Source organism: Phyllobates terribilis, unplaced genomic scaffold (assembly GCF_046119375.1).
Source record: "Phyllobates terribilis strain yellow unplaced genomic scaffold, ASM4611937v1 Scaffold_2__4_contigs__length_985480577, whole genome shotgun sequence".
NCBI lineage: Eukaryota > Metazoa > Chordata > Amphibia > Anura > Dendrobatidae > Phyllobates > Phyllobates terribilis.
In genome coordinates this window covers 644,977,384-645,002,607 of record NW_027362762.1, presented here as the reverse complement: position 1 = coordinate 645,002,607, position 25,224 = coordinate 644,977,384, and the positions used below count along the sequence as shown (strand labels likewise).

Below are 25,224 nucleotides of genomic sequence, written 5' to 3'. Positions count from 1 at the left end.
CCATGGGGAGTGCATTATATTGCATGGATGACCATGGGGGTGCATTATATTGTATGGAGGACCATGGGAATTGCATTATATTGTATGGAAGACCATGGGGAGTGCATTATATTGTATGGATGACCATGGGGGTACATTATATTGTATGGAGGACCATGGGGAGTGCATTACATTGTATTAGGACCATGGGGAGTGCATTCTATTGTATGGAGGACCATGGGGAGTGCATTATATTGTATGGAGGACCATAGGGAGTGCACCATATTGTATGGAGGACCATGGGGATTGCATTATATTGTATGGAGGAATATGGGGAGTGCATTATATTCTATGGACGACCATGGGGGTGCATTATATTGTATGGAGGACCACAGTGAGTGCATTATATTGTATTAGGTGTTACGCTCGCACCCGGACTGACTGACGTGAGCGTGATTAGTGATCTCACTGAACCATGAACCGAGGAGTGCAGGATCAGGCAGGTTAGACTGGCATATTGACAGGTGGGTACTGGCAGGCACGGCTGGTATGCAGACAGGTGGATATTGACAGGCACAACTGGTATGCAGATAGGTGGGCACTGGCCGGCACGGCTGGCATGCAGACAGGTGGGTAATGGCAGATAGGAACGTAGGCAGGATAGGGACCAGTACAGACTGGGATACAGGAAGGGAGACGCAGGTGCGGTAGACAAGCAGAGCGGAGCAAAACCCCCAGGTGCTGTAGACAAGCAGTGCAAAGCAAAAACCCGCAAGTGTGGTAGACAAGCGGAGCAGAGCAATACCCGCAAGTGCGGTAGACACGCAGAGCAGAGCAAAACCCGCAGGTGCGGTAAACAAGCAGAGCAGAGCAAAGCCACAGGTGCGGTAAACAAGCAGAGCAAAGCAAAACCTGCCGATGCGGTGAACAAGCAGAGCCAAGCAAAACTGCAGGTGCAGTAAACAAGCAGAGCAAAGCAAAACCCGCAGATGCGGTGAACAAGCAGAGCAGTGTAAAACCGCAGATGCGGTGAACAAGCAAAGAAGAGCAAAACCCGCAGATGCAGTGAACAAGCAGAGCAAAGCAAAACGGCAGATGCGGTGAACAAGCAAAGCAGAGCAAAACCCGCAGGAGCGGTGAACAAGCAGAGCAGAGCAAAACCGCAGGTGCGGTGAACAAGCAGAGCAAAGCAAAACCCGCAGATGCGGTAGACAGGACAGGGCTCTGTTCACATGGAACAGACTGGAAAACACAAGAAGATAGCTGGAACACAGGAGTTAGATACGGAGGCAGAGAAACAGAAAGAGCAGAACCAGATACACACAAGCTACTTGCAATGAAGTAGTGAGTGGACACAAAACTCACAAACAGAAGTACAGAGACAACGAGTTGGAGTTAGGTGCAGGTTCAGATACTGCAGGAAAAGGGGAAAGAACAGACATAGAGACAAACAGGTAACGGACTAGGACACTGTTCAGACAGGATCTGAACCAGGAACAAGATACAGGAATGAGCCTGGGAACTCAGCCCCCAGGGTGGCGGAAACTGACTAAAGTCACAGGTACAGGTAACAGACCTGGGTATACAGCCCCCAGGGTGGCAGAAACAGACTAGATACAGGACAGGACCTGGCAAGTAAGTTGCAAGAAACACAGATGGAAAGTGTTGCTCAGGCACCTCCTACTGGGTGGAGGGGGTTTAAGCATCCAGTGACTCACAGCAATAGGCTGGGGACGCATTAGGACTGCGCACACTGTAACTTTAAGAATCAAGAAGTAACAGTGCCGCCGCCCTAAGCCAGCAGACAAGAGACATACAAACAGCAGGTAGTGGGACAAAGTGTGCAGCCTGGCCTGATAGGTAAGCTTGCGGTCTTGCATGGTAAAAGGTGGTAAGCCATTCAAGCATGCCGCTAGGGATGTTACATTAGGACCATAGGGAGTGCATTATATTGTATGGAGGACCACAGTGAGTTCATTATATTGTATTAGGACCATAGGGAGTGCATTATATTGTATGGAGGACCACGGGAAGTGCATTATATTGTATTAGGACCATAGGGGGTACATTATATTCTATGGAGGACCATGGGGAGTGCATTATATTGTATTAGGACCATAGGGAGTGCATTATATTGTATAGAGGACCACGGGGAGTGCATTATATTGTAAGGGTGACCATGGGTAGTACATTATATTGTAAGGAGGACCATGGGGAGTGCATTAAATTGTATGGAGGATCATGGGGAGTGCATTATATTGTATGGAGGACTATGGGGGAGTGAATTATATTGTATGGAGGACCATGGGGAGAGCATTATATTAAATGGAGGACCATGGAGAGTGCATTATATTATATGAAGGACCATGGGGAGTGCATTATATTGTATGGAGAACCATGGGGGAGTGCATTATATTATATGGAGGACCATGGGGAGTGCATTCTATTGTATGGAGGACCATGGGGAGTGCATTATATTCTAGGGAGTACCATGGAGAGTGCATTATGCTATATGGAGCATTTGAGGGTGCGCATTATACTATATGGCGGACTATATGGGGTGCAATGTACTATATGGAAGGCTATGTGGGGCCATTATAATATATGGAGAGCTATGTGGTGGCCAGTATACTGTATACAAGCAATTATACAGTGTGAAGGTTTGTGTGGGGTTCATCATACTGTGTGGGGGCCAATATACTGTTTGGAGGAGTGGGGGCCATCATACAGTGTGGAGAGGTGTGGGGCCATTATACTGTATGCAGGTCCACTATACGGCATGGAGGGCTGTGTGGGGTTCACAGTTGGGGGATCATACTGTGTTAGGCTCACCATACTTTGCCTTGGGAATTTAGGTGAGGTACATTAGGGTCATTATACTGTGCATGTGGAGGCTAATGTGGAGGAATTCACCATGGGGGTGTCATACTGTGTTTGGGGGGCACTTTTGTTGACAACATACTTTATGGGGGCAATGAAAAAGGAATCCAGGACTTCAACAGGAGGAAAATTACTTTCTAAAGGCTACAGAGTCATGAGATATGCTCTTCTGTGACCCTGACAATTATTATTATTCATCTTTCTTGGGGGAAGACGGGGTCGCAATTAAAACTTCTGCTATGGGACCAAATGATTTCTATGTATGCCCCTTACTGTACCAGTAGCAGTACAAGTCCGTCACCCCATTTAACATGGATTTTGGGGTGGCAGAGTCCCTTTAAAGGGGTTGTCTGGGTCTATATAATGTTATTTTCAAACTTTAAAACATTAGCATAATTTCTTAACCATCATTTTTATTTGTTATGAAGTTAGAAGAGATCAGTTTATCAGCAATTTTTAATTTTTTCAACAAAATTTACAAAACCAATTTTTTAGGGGACCGTATCACATTTGAAATGACTTTGAGGGGCCTATGTGACAGAAAATACCAAAAAGTGATACCATTTTAAAAACTGCACCTTTCAAAGTGTTCAAAACCACATTAAAGAAGCTTATTAACTCTTAAGGTGCTTCATAGGTATTAAAGCAATGTGGAAGGAAAAAATAAAATTTTTAAATTTTTCCACAAAAATGTTGCTTTTCACAAGGGTAACAGAAGAAAATGGACCCAAACATTTCTTGTGCAGTTTCTCCCGAGTACGCTGATACTCCATATGTGGTGGAAAACTACTGTTTGGATGCATGACAGGGCTCGGATGGGAAGGAGCATCATTTGACTTTTGGAGCGCAAAATTGGCTGGCATAGATAGTGTACACCTTGAGGTGTTTGCAGAGCCCCCGAAGTGCCTAAACAGTAGAACCCCCCCCACAATTTATGCCATTTTGGAAAATACATCCCTCAAGGAATTTATCTAGAGGTGTGGTGTGCATCTTCAACCCACAGGTGCTTCAAAGAATTTTTTAACGTTGAGCCGTGAAAATTAAAAATTTTATTTTTCCCACAAAAATGTTGCTTTAGCCTCAAATTTTTTATATTCACAAGGGAAGCAGCAGAAAATGGACCACAAAATTTGTTGTACAATTTCTCCTAAGCACATCAATACCTCATATGTGGTGGGAAACTACTGTTTGCGCACACTGCTGAACTCTGAAAGGAAGGAACGATGTTTTGTAGTGCAGATTTTGATGGAGTAGCCTGCAGATGCCATGTTGCATTTGCAGAGCCTTTGAGGTGCCAAAACAGCGGAAACCCCCAACTTTGGATCTCATTTTGAAATTTATCTAGGAGTGTGGTGACCATATTGAACCGACAGGTACTTCACAGAATTTTAAAACATTAGGACTTGAAAATGAAAAATTTCGTCATTTTCACAAAAATGTTACTTGAGCCCCAAGTTTTTCATTTTCATAAGGGTATCAAGAGAAGACAGACCCCTTAATGTTGTGCAATTTCTGCTGAGCATGACGATACCTCATATATGGTCAGAAATTAATGTTTATGCATGCGGCAGTGCTTGGAAGGGAAGGCGTTCTATTTGAATTTTGGAGCACAATTTTGGCTGAAAAAGATTGCGGATGGCATGATGCATTTGAAGAGCCCTTGACATGCCAAAACAGCAGAAATCCACCACAAGTGACCCAATTTTGGAAACTACACCCCTAAGACATCCATCTAGGGGAATAATAATAATAATATTAGCTTGTGGTTTTACTGGTGTATGAATTTATAATGCGGTGGTATGTGTAAGTTGTGCAGAGTACATCAAGCTATAAAAGGGTATTGTGTTAACAAGATAAAACCAAATTTTAACAATTCATAGATGTGTGGTACGTTTTGAAGCATTTCTTAATGCAAAGGACAGGTTTCTCAGGGCAGGTTTCACAATGGTAAATTGGGTTCATTCGTATACTCTGCACCTTTTCTATGTTCTTCCCTTTCTTGCAGTTTGGGAAACCTTATCGGGAAAATGTTTCCCTGAAACAATACTGGCACATTGAGTTTCAGAAGTAATGACCCTCACCTTCCTGATGCCAAACATTAGGCCTTGAAACTGAAGGAAGGCTACCGTATTGCCTGCACATCAAAACAGCACTAAAGCATTGAACAGTGCCATCTGTACGGTGTGCACGGCCAGCTTTTTGTACCATACTTTTTCTTTTTGCATAGCACTGTATGGTTTCAGGACCTGGTCTGGGCAAACTACACCCCTCATGAATTTATTATAATCCAGGCTACAATCTGGCTTGGGAATTACAGTACAGACCAAAAGTTTGGACACACCTTCTCATTTAAAGATTTTTCTGTATTTTCATGACTATGAAAATTGTACATTCACACTGAAGGCATCAAAACTATGAATTAACATATGTGGAATTATATACTTAACAAAAAAAGTGTGAAACAACTGAAAATATGTCTTATATTCTAGGTTCTTCAAAGTAGCCACATTTTGCTTTGATGACTGCTTTGCACACTCTTGGCATTCTCTTGAGCTTCAAGAGGTAGTCACCGGAAATGGTCTTCCAACAATCTTGAAGGAGTTCCCAGAGATGCTTAGCACTTGTTGGCCCTTTTGCCTTCACTCTGCGGTCCAGCTCACCCCAAACCATCTTGATTGGTCTGGTGACTGTGGAGGCCAGGTCATCTGGCGTAGCACCCCATCACTCTCCCTCTTGGTCAAATAGCCCTTACACAGCCTGGAGGTGTGTTTGGGGTCATTGTCCTGTTGAAAAATAAATGATGGTCCAACTAAACGCAAATCGGATGGAATAGAATGCCGCTGCAAGATGCTGTGGTAGCCATGCTGGTTCAGTATGCCTTCAATTTTGAATAAATCCCCAACAGTGTCACCAGCAAAGCACCCCACAACATCACACCTCCTCCTCCATGCTTCACGGTGGGAACCAGGCATGTAGAGTCCATCCGTTCACCTTTTCTGCGCCGCACAAAGACACAGTGGTTGGAACCAAAGATCTCAAATTTGGACTCATGAGACCAAAGCACAGATTTCCACTGGTCTAATGTCCATTCCTTGTGTTCTTTAGCCCAAACAAGTCTCTTCTGCTTGTTTCCTGTCCTAAGCAGTGGTTTCCTAGCAGCTATTTTACCATGAAGGCCTGCTGCACAAAGTCTCCTCTTAACAGTTGTTGTAGAGATGTGTCTGCTGCTAGAACTCTGTGTGGCATTGACCTGGTCTCTAATCTGAGCTGCTGTTAACCTGCGATTTCTGAGGCTGGTGACTAGGATAAACTTATCCTCAGAAGCAGAGGTGACTCTTGGTCTTCCTTTCCTGGGGCAGTCCTCATGTGAGCCAGTTTCTTTGTAGCGCTTGATGGTTTTTGCAACTGCACTTGGGGACACTTTCAAAGTTTGCCCATTTTTCGCACTGACTGACCTTCATTTCTTAAAGTAATGATGGCCACTCGTTTTTCTTTACTTAGCTGCTTTTTTCTTGCCATAATAGAAATTCTAACAGTCTATTCAGTAGGACTATCCGCTGTGTATCCACCAGACTTTTGCACAACACAACTGATGGTCCCAACCTCATTTATAAGGCAAGAAATCCCACTTATTAAACCTGCCTGGGCAGACCTGTGAAGTGAAAACCATTTCCGGTGACTACTTCTTGAAGCTCATCAAGAGAATGCCAAGAGTGTGCAAAGCAGTCATCAAAGCAAAAGGTGGCTACTTTGAATAACTTAGAATATAAGACATATTTTCAGTTGTTTCACACTTTTTTGTTAAGTATATAATTCCACATGTGTTAATTCATAGTTTTGATGCCTTCAGTGTGAATGTACAATTTTCAAAGTCATGAAAATACACAAAAATCTTTAAATGAGAAGGTGTGTCCTAACTTTTGATCTGCATTTTATGTTGTGGTACCTTGGACAGTGACAGAGGAGCTGTTGTCATGGTGTATTGTGGTCAAGATAAGGACATCCCTGTTGTCCTTGTACATGACCACCAGCATGTTATCGCTACATTGGGCTCTGCTCTCATTCTTTCTAAGCAGCTGCCCAATAAGTGGTTTAGGGAGACCTCTCTGATTTTTCACTTGGTGCCGCATGCAACAGTACCTCTGGCAGAGAGGGACTTGAAGAGTGGGATGCTGGTGTAGAAGTTATCAATGAGGTGATATCCCTGATCCATAATTGGGTGCACCAATTCCCACACAATTTTCCCATTCACTCCCATGACAGAGGAGCATTCAGAAGGTTGAATCCGGTTGTCCCTCCCTTCATAAACTCTAAATCTAGGGGTGTACCCTGTGTTATAGCACGGCTTGTATATTTTAATTCAGTACTTTGCCCTCTTACTGGGCAAGTATTGTTGGAATTTTTAGCCTCCCTTTGAAATGAACCAGATATTCCTCTGTATCGATGTCCATTTGAGGGGTTGTTCACCTCAGCCACTTTTCAACTGAAGTGGTCAGTTACTGGCCGAATTTTGTATAGACGATCAAATTTGAGCTTGTCTTGGGGCGGACACTGCGCATTATCATAATAATGAAAACATTTTTGGATTGCTTCATATCATGTCCTTGTCATTGCCATACGGAAACCTGGTGTGCTGTACAAAATACCAGTACTCCAGTATTGCAAAATCTTTTTTTTTTCATGCAGCACAATGCCCCAAAATGCATAATTTTTGCTGCAAATAGAGGGTTCCATCTTGCAAATGACGACATGTGATTTTGGGTAAAAAATTGATGGGAATATACATTTTTCTTAGCCACCATAAGATTTATTATATCGTCAGTGAAGAAGACTTTGAAAAAGTCAATTTCAGTGAGGCCAGCAGTGTCAAATTGGATTTATGAGCAGCTCATGAAATCTGGAATAAGAGGCTCATACAGTTAGGTCCAGAAATATTTGGACAGTGACCAAATCTTCATGATTTTTGCTCTGAATACCACTATTTTTAATTTAAAATGAAACAACTAATTGAAGTGTAGACTTTGAGGTTTAATTAAAGGCATTGAACAAAAATATCCTGTGAAAAGTTTAGGAACTGCAACCATTTTTCTACAAAGCCTCCTCATTTCAGGGGCTCAAAAGTAATTGGATAAATTAACTTTACCATAAATAAAATGTTCATTGTTAATACTTTGTAGAGAATCCTTTGCAGGCAATGACAGCCTGAAGTCTGGAAGCCATGGATGTCACCAAATGCTGAGTTTCCTCCTTTGTGATGCTTTGCCAGGCATTTACTGTAGCTGACTTCAGTTGTTACTTTTTTGGGGGCCTTCTGTCTTAAGTTTTGTCTTAAAAGGGTATTCCCATCTCCAATGTCCTATCCCAATATTTAGTAGGTGTAATAATAATAATATTAGCAAATACCTCCAATTAGAAATGTAGTATAGTATTTTTGATTCACTATGCCACTTAGCTCATGTGCAAGCAATGCTGGACCTTAGGTATCCACGGTTATGACCACTAGCAGGTAGCTAACTAACTGTCACTTTATCAGTGGACGTAACCATGGATACCCAAGGTCCTGCGATGCCTGCACATGAGGAAAGAGACTTCTGTCTTCAGTGACATCATCAATAAACACTAGTGACCCAGTGCCATTGGAAGACATGCATGTAAATACCATCACACTGCCTCCACCATGTTTTACAAAGGATGTGGTGTGTTTTGGATCATGAGCCGTTCCAAGCCTTCATACTTTCATCTTCCCATCATTTTGGTACAGGTTGATCTTACTTTCATCTGTCCAAAGAATGTTTTTTTTTGGCAAAGTCCAATCTGGCTTTTCTATTTTTGAGGATGATAAATGGTTTGCACCTTGTGGTGAAACCGGTGTATTTGCTCTCATGAAGTCTTCTCTTTATGATAGACTCAAATACTGAAACACCTACGCTCTGGAGAGTGTTCTTCACTTGGGTAGATGTTGTGAAGTGGTTTTACTTCACCATAGAAAGGATTCTGTAATCATCCACCAATGCTGCCTTCCGTGGACTTCCAGGCCTTTTTGAGTTCCCAAGCTCACTAGTGCGCTCTTTTTTTGCAGAATGTACCAAACTGTTGCTTTGGCCACTCCTAATATTTCTGCTATCTACTGTATTTGATGGAATTCTTCTTTTTTTCAGGCTAATGATGGTTTGTTTCTCTTCCATTGAGAGCTCCTTTGACCGCATGTTGTGGGTTCACAGCAACAGGTTCAAAATACAAATGCAACACCTGGAATCAGCTCCAGACCTTTACATGCTAAACTGATGATGGATCATAGAGGGAATAGCCCATGCAGCCCATTAATGAGCTTTTGAGATAACTGTCAAATTACTTTTGGCCTCTTTAAACACAGGCAGCTACATATTAAAGAACTGTAATTCCTAAACCCTTAAACCAATTAGGATGTGAATACCCTCAAATTAAAGCCGAGAGTCTGCAATTTAAGCCCTTATTTTTATATATCTGTATCCTGAATATATTTTGGTAAACAGCTAAAATGCCAAAACTTGTGTCACTGTTCAAATATTTCTGGACCTAACTATAATTTTCTGGGGATGGAGATCAAATAGGATCAATTGCTGAAGGGGTTGCCTCAGTCCTAGGGCATCTTAGTGGGGGTACCTCCTTCCTAGATGAGGAGAAGGAGGAAGAAAAAAAAAAAGAGGAATGTGGCTTCTTACTCACTGCCTGAATCAGTGTCACAGGCAAGAAAAGCGTATGACTTGTCTGCTGAAAGGTGTCTCCTTGACAACTGGGCCATTTTTATTTTACTCTTCTAAACACTGGGGATGTGTGTGTAAAGCCCCCGTCTCACATAGCGATATCGCTAACGATATCGCTGCTGAGTCACGGTTTTGGTGACTCACCAGTAGAGATGAGCGTTGTTCTACTCGAACTGTTCGCCAATCTCAAATTCGAGCTGTTTTGGGCGGTGTTCGAGCCGGTCGGCGAACACGAACAATTTGAGAAAAATTCGGCTGTTCGAGGTTATGTTCGATAACTGTTCGTGCACCAAAATCATAACTGGATTTTTTCTCAGTAATGATGAAAATTAATGTTAATACGCAGTTTGAGTGTACAGCGGGGCGGGGGGAGGGGCAGGGGATGGATCTCTGCAGGAACAATGAAGATCTCCATTTTTTTTTCTCTTTCCCGCATTTGCAGTAGGGAGGTGCAATCTGTCAGCCTATCAGCAGCGCACACACGGAGCGAAGTGCTTTTTTTCACACAAGCAAGGGCATGTGTGATTGGCAGTGTATGTCACATGTCCTTGCCCTATAAGACCAAGCCATTTTCCCCGTCGCCACCATTTTCTCACTGCTGCAGCTGCGTGTTAGACGGCACCGCTGTTGCTGTGTGCGCTATACCTTGTTAATTTCAAGCCAATTTTCGCACAAATATACAGATAGCTTGGGAGTAGGGAATAGTTGTGATTGCAGTCCTTTTAAGGACTAGGTTACAGCATTTCCTACGACTTTTATCAGGCAGGTCTGTGCTCTTAAATAGATAGATTGTGGGAGTAAAGACTAATTGTAATTGGAGTCCTTTTCAGGACTAGGTTACATCAGTTCCTATCAGTTTTTGCCAGGCAGGTCTGTGCCAGTGCTGTGCAAGTTTTTTTCACAGCATTTGGCTGAATCTAGCAAAGCTAATCCTTTTTGGCCTATTGCAGAGTGTGTTAGTCAGTGGAGTAGCCTATCTGTGTTGCAAGATATACCACCTGTGTATAGAATACCAATTTTTTTACTGCACCTAGTGAAGTAAAATCTTTTGGGCATAGCATCATTCTATTAGTCCATCTATACTGACCTCCATCAGGTTGCAAACTGAATATAATTTTTTTCTGCATCTAGCTCTGAAAAAATATTTGGGCTTCTAGCAGTGTGTGGGACTTGGTCTATTAGTCCATCTATACTGACCTCCATCAGGTTGCAAATTAAAAATAATTTTTTTCTGCATCTAGCTCTGAAAAAATATTTGGGCTTCTAGCAGTGTGTGGGACTTGGTCTATTAGTCCATCTATACTGACCTCCATCAGGTTGCAAATTAAAAATAATTTTTTTCTTCATTTAGCTCTGAAAAAATATTTGGGCTTCTAGCAGTGTGTGGGACTTGTTCTATTAGTCCTTCTATACTGACCTCCAGCAGGTTGCAAATTGAATATAATTTTTTTCTGCATCTAGCTCTGAAAAAATATTTGGGCTTCTAGCGGTGTGTGGGACTTGGTCTATTAGTCCATCTATACTGACCTCCATCAGGTTGCAAATTAAAAATAATTTTTTTCTGCATCTAGCTCTGAAAAAATATTTGGGCTTCTAGCGGTGTGTGGGACTTGGTCTATTAGTCCATCTATACTGACCTCCATCAGGTTGCAAATTAAAAATAATTTTTTTCTGCATCTAGCTCTGAAAAAATATTTGGGCTTCTAGCGGTGTGTGGGACTTGGTCTATTAGTCCATCTATACTGACCTCCATCAGGTTGCAAATTAAAAATAATTTTTTTCTGCATCTAACCCAGCCAATAGTTTTGGCCTAATACCACAGTTTGGCCACTCAGCTCTGCTCGGTTACCATCCATTGTTTTTTTGTGCAAACAACTCCAGAGTTGTGAATTAGTTAACCACCAAAATGAGTGGAAAAAGGCCTGCTGCTGGTGGAAAGGGGAATAGGCGTGTTGGGAAGGGGAAAAAAGGTTGTGTCCGTGGGGTAGGTGCAGAAGAAAGACCATCTTCCAGCCAAACTAAAATGTCTACTTCTTTTAGCGGACAATGTGATAAGATCCCTTTCTTACGGCCACGCCAATCGCTACAAATTCCAGATGAGGCACAAAAACAGCAGGTGCTTCAACGGATATCAAGTGCTCCTTTAAGTGGGCTCTCCTCCACATCAACTTCAACATCACAAATACTCCAGTCCTCAAAGGTGTCACCCAAATCGCACTTGCTTCCTCACAGCTCCCAAATCTCCAGCTGCCCGTCTGAGTATGAGGTAGAACAGATGGTTGAGTCTGCAGAGCTGTTTACTCATACTATAGCCTGGGAATCAGAGGTCGACTCCAGCGCTTCTGTGAATCCAGACGAGGAAATGATCTGCACTGATGCCCAGAATCTTTATGAGTCGGATCCAGGACCAGACGCAGAAGGTTCTGACCATAATGTAGACCCTCATTCCCAAACTGTAACTCCTGTTGGTGGAGACAATGAGGAAGACGATGATAAGACTCAAATACCTGATTGGAGCGACAACTTTAGTTTTTTGTCAGGGCAGGAACAGGTTGGCTCTGAGGACGACGGGTGTGATAACGCACAGGGTGATGATGATGAGGTCGGAGATCCCACTTACTGTCAACCCACAGTCAGCCAAGAGATGAGGTCAGCAGAGGAGGTGGAGGAAGATGCTAGTGACGACGAGGTCAGGTTGCGCCTTCCTGGACAGAGACGTAGTACTGGAAGCACGTCAACAACTGCATCCTCAAACACAACTCTGCCTCTCACCACAAGTCGTGGTGGCTCTTCAGGTCGCATGGGTGCTAAGCCTTGCATAGCCTGGGCATTTTTTCAGATCGATAAAGATGACCCAACTCGTGTTATCTGTAACATTTGTCAGCAAAAGCTAAGTAGAGGCCAAAAAATACATAGTTTGAGTACTTCATGCATGAACCGGCACATGGACATGAAGCATAAGTTGCAGTGGGAAGCTCAGTGTGCTACAATGCGGTCTAGCCGGCCGGGCCAACCACCGTCTGCCATATCTTGTGCATCCGCGGCCTCTTCATCCTCTGTGACTGGGGGGACAGCAGTCACACCTGTTTTGGGGCGCAGACCTGCCACCTCTTTACCCGCAACAGCCAGCGTGATTGGCAGGTCATCATTTTCTTTGGAGGTGGTAACACCAGCTGGTCTTGAGCGCTGTCCGACATCGATAGCACCACCTTTGGATCAAGGCAACCTAACATGTCCGCCTGCATCTTCCTCACAGACCGGCAGTTTGCCGGGGACACCCTTATCAACCCCGTCTAAGCACAATAGCCAGCCCTCGGTCCCTCAGATGTGGACAAGTAAAAGACCATTTCCTCCTAGCCATGAGAAAGCTAAGAGGTTGAATTTCACCATCTGCAAGCTCTTGGCTACAGAAATGCTGCCTTTCCGCCTGGTGGACACAGAGGATTTTCGAGACCTTATGTCCGTCGCAGTGCCCCAGTACCAGATGCCCAGTCGGCACTACTTCTCAAAGAAAGGTGTGCCTGCGCTCCACCAGCATGTCGCACACAACATCACCGCTTCTTTGAGAAACTCTGTGTGTGACAGGGTGCATTTCACCACAGACACTTGGACGAGTAGGCATGGACAGGGGCGTTACATGTCGCTGACTGGGCACTGGGTAACTATGGTGACAGCAGGACAAGGGGCTGCTGTCCAAGTCTTGCCGTCCCCACGAGTTGTGCGTCAATCCTCTTTATGTCATTTTTCCTCCACTGCTTCTGCCTCCTCAACCTCCTCTCGGTCTTCCACCTGCACCCAAAGCCTGTCTGGTCATGCCACAAGCTTTCTAACTGCGCAGAAGGGATCCTGCACACCTCCTTACTATGCTGGCAGTAGGGCTCAACGTCATCAGGCGGTTTTTACATTGAAATGTCTGGGAAATGTGAGTCACACAGCTGAGGAGTTGTGGTCAGCTCTGGAGAACCAATTTCATGAATGGTTGTCTCCACTGGACCTGAAACCAGGGAAGGCCGTGTGCGACAATGCTGCAAACCTGGGTGCAGCCCTTCGCCGGGGCAATGTCACACACGTGCCTTGTATGGCTCACGTGTTGAACCTGGTTGTCCAGCAATTTTTAGCCCACTATCCCAGACTAGATGGCCTTCTGCAGAGGGCACGGTCGCTGTGTGCTCACTTCCGCCGTTCGCATCCCGCAGCTCAGCGACTTACATCTCTACAGAAGTCGTTGGGCCTGCCACTTCACCGGCTAAAATGCGATGTGCCTACCCGGTGGAATTCAACTCTGCACATGTTGCAGCGACTGTGGCAGCACCGACAAGCCCTGGTGCAATACGTTGTGACGTATAGCCTGGGCCAACGAGATTCAGAGGTGGGGCAAATCACGCTGGAGGAGTGGTCTCAGATCAGGGACCTATGCACCCTTCTGCACAGTTTTGAAATGGCGACGAAGATGTTTAGTGCTGACGATGCCATTATCAGCATGACTATTCCGGTGATTTACATGCTGGAGCACATGTTAAACAGAATTCGGAGTCAGGTGGTGGCACAAGAGGAGGTGGAGGAAGTAGAGGAGGAGGAGTTGTATGCGGAAGGGCTAACATCTGCAAGGTCCAGACGGTCGGCAGCACCAGGGCGGCAGGCATGTGAGGGTGGGGGAGATGATTTTACCAGGGCACATGGTAGCAGCCAAACTAGTGAGGAAGGTGCAGGAGCCCAGGAAGAAGTGGAGGACGAACTGATGGAAGACTCATCAGATGAGGGAGACCTTGATCACATTTCTGTTGTGCGAGGTTGGGGGGAGAGGACAGAGGAAGGAAGCATGATTGTTACCTCGCCACCAACACAACAGGGACTTGGTGCTCCTGGATGCGCAACACACATGAGTGCCTTCTTGCTGCACTACCTGCAACATGACCCTCGAATTGTGAGAATTAGAAATAATCCTGACTACTGGGTTGCCACACTGTTAGATCCCCGGTACAAAAGTAAATTTGCAGAAATTATTCCTGCCATAGAAAGGGATGCACGCATGCAGGAGTATCAGCAGAGACTGTTGCAGAATCTTACATGTGCTTTTCCACAAAATACCAGTGGTGCACGTAGTGAATCTCACAGTTCCAACTTGCCAACCGTGGGACCGTCAAGTGTTCAGCACTCAAACCGTAACAGAACCACAGTATCTGCTGGTAACATCAATTTTGCGGAATCATTTCACCACTTTTTTAGCCCATCCTTTGCAAGGCCACAGGAGACAAGAAGTCTGACACATAGTCAACGCCTAGAGACGATGGTACAGGAGTATCTCCAAGTAAACATTGAAGCCACGACTGTGTCACTGGACCCTTGCTCTTTTTGGGCTTCCAATCTGGATAAATGGCCGGAGCTAGCCACTTACGCCTTGGAGATCTTGTCATGCCCCGCAGCCAGCGTTCTGTCTGAACGTGTGTTCAGCGCTGCTGGTGGTGTGCTGACAGATAAGCGCACGCGGCTCTCCACTGATAATGTAGACAGACTCACGTTCATAAAGATGAACAAATCATGGATCCGAAACGACTTTTCTACCCCTGTGTCATCCTGGGGAGAGTAAAAGCTTGATGATTGGTTAAAATCACCCTACCAACCGTTTTAAGCTTTCAAATTACTAATCATGTTTATCTGTATCTTGACTGGAAAATAATTTGGGCTTTGTAGCAGTGTGCAGCACTGATCCTATTAGGCCATCTATAATAAGCTTCACCAGATTTAAAATTAAAAATAATTTTTAGCTGCATCTAGCCCGGAAAATAATTTTGGGGCTCCGAGATGCGCAAGACACATAAGTGCCTTCTTGCTGCACTACCTGCAGCATGACCCTCATATTGTCAGAATTCGAAGTAATCATGACTACTGGGTTGCCACACTCTTAGATCCCCCAAACTTTTCGATCAACCTTTTCATTTTAATAAAGACCAAAAAAATGGTCATTTTTGAAATTATAAGCATTAGCAGGTTGTTAGAAACTGAAATCAAACAGTTTTCAACTCAAAACTTTATTCTAGGTGATATTACATTTTCACATAGGACCCCTTGTTCGAAAGGAGCTTCTGAACTCTCTCGTCCATTGAATTTGTCAGGTTTTGGATGGTTTCTGCTTCAATTGTTTTGCATGAGGACAGAATACCCTCCCAGAGCTGTTGCTTAGATGTGAACTGCCTCCCGCCATCATAGACACTCCTTTTAATGATGCTCCAAAGGTTCTGAATGGGGTAGAGGTCAGGGGAGCATGGGGGTCACACCATAAGTTTGTCCCCTTTTATGCCCATATCAGCCAGAGATGCAGATGTTTTATGTGCAGCATGAGATGGTGCATTATCATGCAGAAAAATGATCTTGCTGTGAAATACACGGTTCTTCTTCTTGAACCATGGCAGGAAGTGCTGTTTGAGAAAATCCACATACATTATGGAGTTCATCTTTAGCGCCTTCAGGGATCCTAAAGGGGCCGACAATCTCTCTCCCCATGATTCCAGCCCAAAACATTACTCCACCTCCTCCTTGTTGGCGCTGTAGCCGTGTTTACGTGGGGTGTCCATCAACCAGCCATCCTCCACTCCATTCATCTGGACCATCGAGCGCTGCACGGCACTCATCCGTGAACAAAACAGTTTTGAAATCAGTCTTCATGTAATGTTTGGCCCACTGGAGCCGTTTCTGCTTGTGTGAAGTGGATAGAGGAGGTCGACAGGATGGCGTATGCACAGCTGCAAACCTCTGAAGGACCCTGCATCTTGTTGTTCGGGGGACGTTGGAGGCACAAGCAGCTTCAAAAACTTGTCTGCTGCTATGACAAGGCTTTTTTGCCGCTGCTCTTTCAACCTGACGTAATTGCCTGTAGGAAAGAGTCCTCAATTTGCCCTTATCAGCACACACACGTGTGTACTGTGAATCAGCTACATACTTCTTGATTGCCAAGACACTTCATCCTGATCATCGCACAATGTTGATTGTAGTCATGCCTTGACCTAAACACTCCACAATTTGTTGCTTCTCAGCAGCCGACACATCCTTTTTCTTTCCCATTTTGGCAGAAAATGTAGGCTGCTTAATAATGTGAGAGAGCCTTCTTAAGTAGTCTTGCCTTTCATTGGACACACCTGCCAAACTAATTAGCACAGGTGTCTGCAATTGCTTACAGTGATATAAAGAGCCCTGACACACATCACCATCAATGAGTTTAACTGACAAACAAACAAATTCTTCCCTTATCACTCCTAAACACTTTTTGCATAATAATTTGGAACGCGGTGTACATGTGCTTTTCCACAAAACACCAGTGGTTCACGTAGTGAATCTTACAGTTCTAACTTGCCAACCGTGGTCTGTATGGAATTGTTCAATAAAGGGCCCAAAATTAAGATAACATAGATGGGAGAGGTCTCTATGAATAGGAATTCCTAAGTATTTGATACCCTGTGAGGGCCAGGCAAAGGGAAAGTTGGACTGGATGGAATCCTATATGGATTTAGGGAGGGAGACATCGAGGGCCTCAGACTTCGCTGCATTGATTTTAAAATTTTACCATGTAACAAAGTGATCTATTTCAGCCATAACAGCAGGGATGGATATATGTGATTGAGTGATATATACTAGGACATCATCAGCAAATAGAGAGCACTTGTACTCGGTGCCTCCCACCTCAATCCACCTAATATTGGGGTTATGGCGAATTGATGAGAGCAGGTGCTCCGTCACTAGGATGTATAAGAGAGGGGACAGAGGACATCCCTGCCTTGTCCCATTGGTGATTGTGAAAGGTGATGAAAATGTTCTGACGCACCCCCTGGGCCTTGGGACACCCGGAGCCGGACCCTTTTTGGTGGATGCTGGTGGTTGTAGTCTTCGTGGCGGCGATCCGGTTCCGTGGCTCAGGGCGGTCAAACCAGTGGCGGAACTATTTATGTGGTTTTGATGTTTAAATGTCCGACTACGCCACCCGTGGATTGCGGTCAGAGTGAACCGCCGCTACAGGGCAGACCGCTAAGGCTGGTGTTGTGGGTGCAGCAGAGCGTAGCATAACTCCCCACGGGAGGAGTATAGCCTCAGGGCAGTGTATGCGGAGGATGGGGGTGATGGTGCAGGGCAGCAGCAGTAACGACACGGAGTCAGTGATGCAGTTCAGGGCCTTTACTCACAGTTCTTATTATCCAGACCACGTCTGCAGGTAACGGCTGCCCACGTCGTACTGTGCTCACCAGGTGAGGGGCTCAGACAACTCCCAGATAACTTTGGAGCGCTTCACAGGACCCCCTTTGTGTGTCCTTTGTCTGGCCTTTCTTACCAACACTTCTGTCCGGCTGCCTCGGGCCTCCTCTTGGTAAACTTGGCGCCAGTTTCCCTGACCCTATGTGGTGCCTTCCTAGCGGGTGGAGCAAGGGGCTGCGCCACATAAAATGTCAGAGCCTCCGGTTTCTAGCTGAGGGTCGTTTCCTGCCTCCACTAGTTCGGGGACCGGTCTCCCCCTTTGGCCTGACCCCTCCACGCAGGTGGATTCGGGCGTGCGGTGGCGACTCGCCCGTCCGCACCCCTGGGATCCCTTCATTCCTCGTTCCTGGAGCCTTCTCCGCTCCTCTTCCTTCCTTCTCCCTCTTGCAGGCCTGGGCCTCTGTTACTAGGCCCGCCTCCGGAGCAGAGCTCATGCAGAGCCCCTGCTCCCTGCCACTTCTGCTCAGACTTCTCTGCACTGAACTAAGATGGTGCCCACCTTTTATACTCCCTTCTCAATGCACCCAGGAACTGCTTCCTCCCTGCTCCTGCACTGCAAGGTTCCCCTTCCTCAGTGTTCCCTCCCCCCACTCCAGCCAGGGACAGGGACTCTCGTGCCCATCTCAGGGGCATATTGGTCGCCCTGCCCCACGGCAATGTGGTGTAATGCATGCAGGTGTCGGGTCCTGATCCACACTCCATCCTTATCTGAGAGTGAGATATCACACCTCTGGGTGAGGTGCAATACGTCTGTAGCAACCGAGCCCTCGGTGCTACAGTTCCATTTATCTTCAGCCTAGGTGACGTATTGTGATACAGGGCCGTGATTTTGGCTATAAAAGGGTCCCCTAGACCCCTACCCCAAGCTTTTTAAGAGAATCATATATGGCGTGCCAGGAGACTCTATGGAATGCTTTCTCAGCATCCAACGAGAGTATCTACTTACAAATTTTTAACTGCATCTAGCCCAGGAAATACTTTGTGCCTAGTAGCAGTGTCTGCTAGTCAGCGGATTATCCCGGCTGTTAAGCAAGCTACACCACCTGTAGTTTGGACACTTAATTTTTTCAAAGGAAATGCTTCGGGACCACGGGATACTTAGTGAAGAGCATCAGGAGGCACCCCAAGGCATAGGGGCTGGGACTGGCACTAGGATGCCTTGCGGTGGACAGCCGAGCTCGATCCTTATAAAAGCTTTTTAACTGCAGCAGCTTTAGTAGACGCTACTGGAGCTGGAATTACGCGGCTGCTGGCATGAGACTTGCCCTCCAATAGATCCTTGTAAATGGATTTAAAGTGTATTCATTCAAATTAGAGGGACAATTTAAATTAAAAAGCTTAGAGCTGCCTCCACCACAGGGGGGCTCTCTCGACCCACCAGCGGACAGGCACCAGTATTGGGAGAGGGGGGCTGGCCGTCAGGGTTCACCGCGGCTCTGGCACAAACCCGGCGACACGGAGGTGGCACGGGCAGGAGCGGACTGGCCGTCTCGGCTTCTCACTTTTTGGATTTTAGAAGGGCATGACATGCCTATATCTGTGTCTCCCCCTCCTTTTACTCCTCCACCTCTTTTCTTTTCGCATGACTATATGTACTTGTCACTTTTCCATGTGTTAGTTGTGTCTTCTGAGCAGTTTGTCAGCTTTTGGACACCTTTGAAGGTGTTTTCTATGTGTTTCTATGTGTTTTTGTTTGCCTGCCATTGGTTTTAACGGTGTTCGAAGGTGTTCGACGAACAGTTCGACGAACAGTTCGGCGAACACACGGGTGTTCGACGAACCGAACCGAACTCGAACACTACGGGGGTGGCTCAACACTACTCACCAGCGACCTCACCAGCGATGTCGCTGTGTGTGACACTTTGCAACGATCAGGCCCCTGCTGTGAGGTCGCTGATCGCTGCAAAGTGTCCTGGACCATTTTTTGGTAGTTGGCCTCCCGCTGGCCAGCACACATCGCTGTGTGTGACCAGCGGGACCAACGATCTGGCTGGTAACTATGGTAAACAGCGGGTTACTAGGGGCACGCGCGCACTTAGTAACCCGCTGTTTACCATGGATACCACTCTGCTACGGTGCTCGGAGGCTCCCGCGCACCGTAGCAGAGTGGTATCCATGGTAAACAGCGGGTTACTAGGGGCACACGCGCACTTAGTAACCCGATGTTTACCATAGTTACCAGCCTGCTCCTGCTTGCAGTAGGCTGGTAACGGGAGCAGGACATCGTGGAACGATTCTTTCCACGATATCGCTGCTCCCCTGATCGCTGGTGAGCCTGCCTGTTTGACAGCTCACCAGCGATGTATTAGCGATGCAGCAACGATCCCTGACAGGTCGTATCGTTGTCGGGATCGCTGCTGCATCGCTTAGTGTGACGGGGCCTTAAGTGGTGCTTGTACACGTGTATTGTGTGGGGCATGTAGAGAAGGTACTTTTTTTTAAATAAAATTTACTATAAAAAGTAGAGAAAAAATTAGAGAAAAAAGCATAGAAAAAAAGTAGGAAAGTAAAAAAATGTATAAAAAAAGTGAAAAAGAAAAATTGTGAAGTAACATCTAAAAGAAAAAAAATGAAGAAAAATCAGAAAGAGTTAAAAAAAAAACCCTTTGTATAAAAAAAATTACAGTGACATTCACTACACTAATGCCCTACCTATAAAGCTACTAGGTACTATTATTTTTTTTCTGAAAAGAAACAAAAATTAACATCACTAACACCACGACGTCCACTCTCCTAATAACATACCTATAAAGCTTCTAGGAACTGACCACTATTATTTATTTTATTTTTTACAAAAAAAAAAGGACGTCACTAACACTGTGACGTCCGCTCCCCTAATGCCCTATCTATAAAGCTACTAGGTACTATTATTTTTTGTCTGTAGAAAAAGGACTTCACAACACTGCAATGTCCTCTGCCCTAATGCCCTACCTATAAAGCTTTTATATACTTACTACTATTGTTATCATTATATTTTTCTAAAGAACAATTGGACGTCACTAACACTGCGATGTCCACTACTCTACTTATAGAGAAAAAAAACAGAAAAAGTCCCTTGGCACAGACTCTGATCAGCAATACTGATCAGAGAACTGCGGCTGTGGGATCCACACACGTATATGTTGCAAAAATAAATTGCACCAAAACTTGAGCACGGATAAACATATGTGCCGAACTTGGAGACTTCGTTCAGCTTCTGATCATCAATACTAAATATTCATTCTCCATCGGGTTTTGGAACAAGGACAAACGGTTTACGCCACCCACTCTTAGATTCCTCAATGACCCCAAGATTCAGCATATGCTTCACTTCCTTGGAGATCTGTTCTCAGCAGGCCTCTGGAAATCAGTAGGGCTTCAAATTCACCCACACATGAGGTTCCGTCAGAACCTCGTGTTCTATGACATCTGTGTAGCCCGGCAAATCTGAGAACAGGTCCCAATTCTGCTGCAGCAATTCCCAACATTGCTGGTTTTGGGCCTTCGACAGTGTTTTGGCTACTGTGACGTCTTCATTGTCCCCTTCTGGCTTAATCAGCCAACATTGAGTTTCAAAAGGGTCCCTCTCTTGCTCTGCCGTGATGGGTAGCAGCACGAGGGGATTTCAGAAGTGAGAGGTAGGAGCGGTTAACTAGCAGGTGGGACAGGACTTGCAATACCTTAGGATTTCACAGTGACATCCAGGCCAATAGAACCTCTGCATGACCCGTTCTTGAGTTTTGTCCACCTCCAGATGGCCACCCAAGACAATGTTGGTTTTGGTACCAACAATTGTTCCACTATGTCCTCCCTCACCATAGTAACCCGGTACAATAAGTCAGCCCCCAACTCCTGTGCTATGCCGTTTATAACGGTTACCTTATTGAACACTTCTTTTAGAGTTAAGTCCCTATGTTGGGCAAACCCATAATTTTCTCTGGTCACCCTTATCTCAGGAATGTCTGCCTCAGGGGATTCTACCTCTTTATCTTCCCCCATTTACACAGAAGGTTATGGCCAACCCGTTTCTTACCCAAGCAATCGAGGTCTCCGCCCCTCCCCCACAGGTCTCAAAACAACAAAAAAGTCCTGGCCTATAATTGGGTGCAATAAACCACGCCGAACTCATGGGACTCAGTACCTCGGGCAGTCTCAATGATCACTCTGGCAACCGGATAGTCTTTAGAATCCCCAGGAATGCAACGGACACCCACCTTTTCCCCAGGGATCAATTGGAGAGGGAGTGTGGCCCTCATGAGGGTCACCAAATTCCCTGAGTCTAGTAGTCCAGTCATTTGAAGACCATTCACTTTTACAGGACAGTCTGTACTGGAAGCTGGATATGTGTAGAATGAACACCAACGTCCCATGCTACAGTCCAGTTGCTTGGTGGTCAGGGGATAATGGGCAGTGATATGACATGGGCCGTGACATCTCCAACAAATTACATTCCCCGATGAGGCTCTCAGCATGACCTCTGCCGCCCCATTTGACTTTGTACCCCCCAACCCCTGTTTAACCTTCGCTCCCCAGTATGGATTGGGTTGCCTCCTCAAGGAACCGTCGACCTCCTGATACCTTTCGACCAGTCCGACCAAGTCATCGGCATTCTGGGGATCTCCCTCGGCGACCCAAGTGTGCATCGGGCTCAGAAGGGAATGTACGAACCTTTCAATTACAACTTGCTCTACCATCTGCGCTGGAGTAGAGGACTCCAGCTGTAACCACTTTTGGATGAGGTGCATCAGATCAAACATTTGGGAGCGAGGAGGTTTGTCACGGTGATATGCCCAGAGGTGGGCCCATTGTGTACTGACAGACATTATCACCCCCAAGCGTGCCAAAATTTCTGTTTTCAATTTCACATAATTTTTGGCATCCTGTAAGGGCACTTCATAGTAGTCTTTTGTGGCGCCCCCATTAAGTATGGCACCAGGATTTCTCTTACGACACTCGTAGAGTTGCAGAAAGAATCAGATTTATTAGTAAGGCAATCCAAAAACAGTGATGTTTCCGTCTAAAGGACCTTCTTCAGACTATAAGGATATAATGATCTGGTAAGTGCATTTTCATGTCAGACTCACTTGTCTTCTGTTAGAGGTCAGTTTGTACCTACTCTGTGGCTCACTTTATTGTCTTCTCTTTCTATCATGTTTCTGACATGTTTCTGAGATTTTTTCTTCACTGAGTATATGGAGTGGTATCCTATCCTGGCACCATATTTTATACAGAGTGACGTACATCCTATCTATATAAAGGATGTCTCTGGCGGGAGTTTTTCCCTATTGGCGACTCTTTCAAAAACGGTTAAAAATGCCTCTATGTCATCAACCGGGGTCATTTTCTGAAAGGCTCTTCCATACAGAGAAATCATCAGCTGACATTGGAGTCGGAGCTGCCGCCATGCCACGAACCACCTCTGTGAGTAATTCAATGTGCTGCTGTTGTTGTCGGCTCTGCTGTTGCTGTTACTGGCGCTGTTGCATTAGCAGCTTACTTGTCTACTGTTGTGCCAGCTCTTGCTGCTGTTGCTGGTGCTTCTGCTGCTGGCTTTGGACCAGGTGTTTGATCAGCTCCTCCATTTTGTCTGACCGCTGTTCCATCCTTACAGCCGCCTTCACCCGAGACATGCAGTTTGTCCACAGCCATCACACTTGCTTCCTAGGGATCTTGCCCGCACTTTTAAAATCAAATGAGGTTGGTCATCTCACTCGGCTTCTTAAAGAGGTAGACACAGGAACCATTTCTATTTAAAGTTCAGCTGGTTTATTGCAATCCTCAAACCACGTCACCAGAATACTTAAATATAGGCTTTGTCTGGCACAAGGTAAAACATAAAGTAACAAGTCCATACAATAGTGCTGGTTAGCCCACCTGGCTTAGAGTCCAGCTTCCATGTGCTTTAGCAAAGGACATTTAATCCAGGAAACCTGCAACCTCCATACTTCCAGCATGTGAGAAACAAACAACTCTCAATTTACCAGTGAATCCCACCCAGGGGCGGAGCTATGGTGAGCAGCCATTTAGCTGCTTCTAATCAACCTGTAGTGGCCGATTAACCCCTTTTAGTCCTATATGCATTAAAGCATTACTTCAAGTTTATCTTACAACCACTAGGTGTATAACAGCCACCTTAGAGTAACTACACTTAACCCCTTCACAACCTTTAAAGTACCCATACGTCATGGTCGAATAGGGGTTCCCGACCTTTGACGTATGTGTTTGTCATGGCAATCATGCGGGGCACAGAAGTTGTGCAAGCGCCATCGCCACAGGGAGCTCGGATTAAGTTATTGCTGAGACCTGGCTATCACTGCTAGGAGCGGTGCATGCACCGCCTAGGGCCATTTAACCCCTAAATGCCAATCAATGTCGATCGCAACATTTATAAGGCTGAAAGAGGGAGAGGGCCCGATCGTTGATGCATTGCAATGCATTATACCAGCAATCAGACTAATAAAAGCTAAAGTTTCATAGATGGACTAAGCAAAAAAAGTAAAAATAAATTGTAAAAATATAAAAAAAAATCACATAAAGAACAAGAAAATTAAAAAAGTATTATACCAATAAATACATACATTTATGTAAAAAAAATCTATATACAAAAAAAGTACACATATTTGGTATCGCTGCATCCAGAACGACCCGAGCTATAAAACTGTCACACTAGTTTACCCCTTCAGTAAACACTGTAAAAAAAATAAATAAAAAACATGGCAAAAAACAATGCTTTTTCATCATAATGCTGAATAAAAAGTGGAATAAAATGTGATCAAAAAGTCAAATATAAATATAAATGTTATCACTGAAAACATCACCTCGTCCTGCAAGCAACAAGCTGCCATATAGCTCTGTCAGAGGAGAAATAAAAAGTTATAGCTCTCAGAATATAGTGATGAAAAAATAATATTTTTTTCTATAAAATAATTTTTATTGTGTAAAAGTGGCAAAATATAAAAAAATGATATAAATGTAGTACCGCTGTAATCATACAAAGCTGCCTTATCACTTTTACCACACGGTGAACGACATAAAAATATTCACCAAAAACAATTCCTGAATGCTGAATTTTGTTCATTCTGCCTCACAAAAATCAGAATAGAAAGTGATCAAAAAATCTTATGTGCCCAAAAATAGTACCAATAAAAACGTTAATTTGTCCCACAAAAAACAAACCCTCACATGACTCTGTCGAAAGAAATATAGAAAAATTATAGCTCTAAAAATATAGTGATGCGCAATAAAAAGCATTTTTTAGTGTGTGATAGCAGCCAAACATAACAAAAATTATATAAATCTGATATCGCTGTAATCGCACTGACCCCGTAAAAATGTATTTTTTTTTCTGCACCCTTAGATTAATTAATTGAGAGGTGTAGTTTGTAAAATAGGGTCACTTATG

The 25,224-nt window shown here is 44.9% G+C and overlaps 1 protein-coding gene across 1 annotated transcript in view; it reads right to left on the bottom strand.

The window, feature by feature from the left end:
* Nucleotides 1–25,224, bottom strand: part of LOC141246710 (uncharacterized) — a 76,704-nt gene that overhangs the window by 8,203 nt on the left and 43,277 nt on the right. The window lies entirely within an intron of this gene.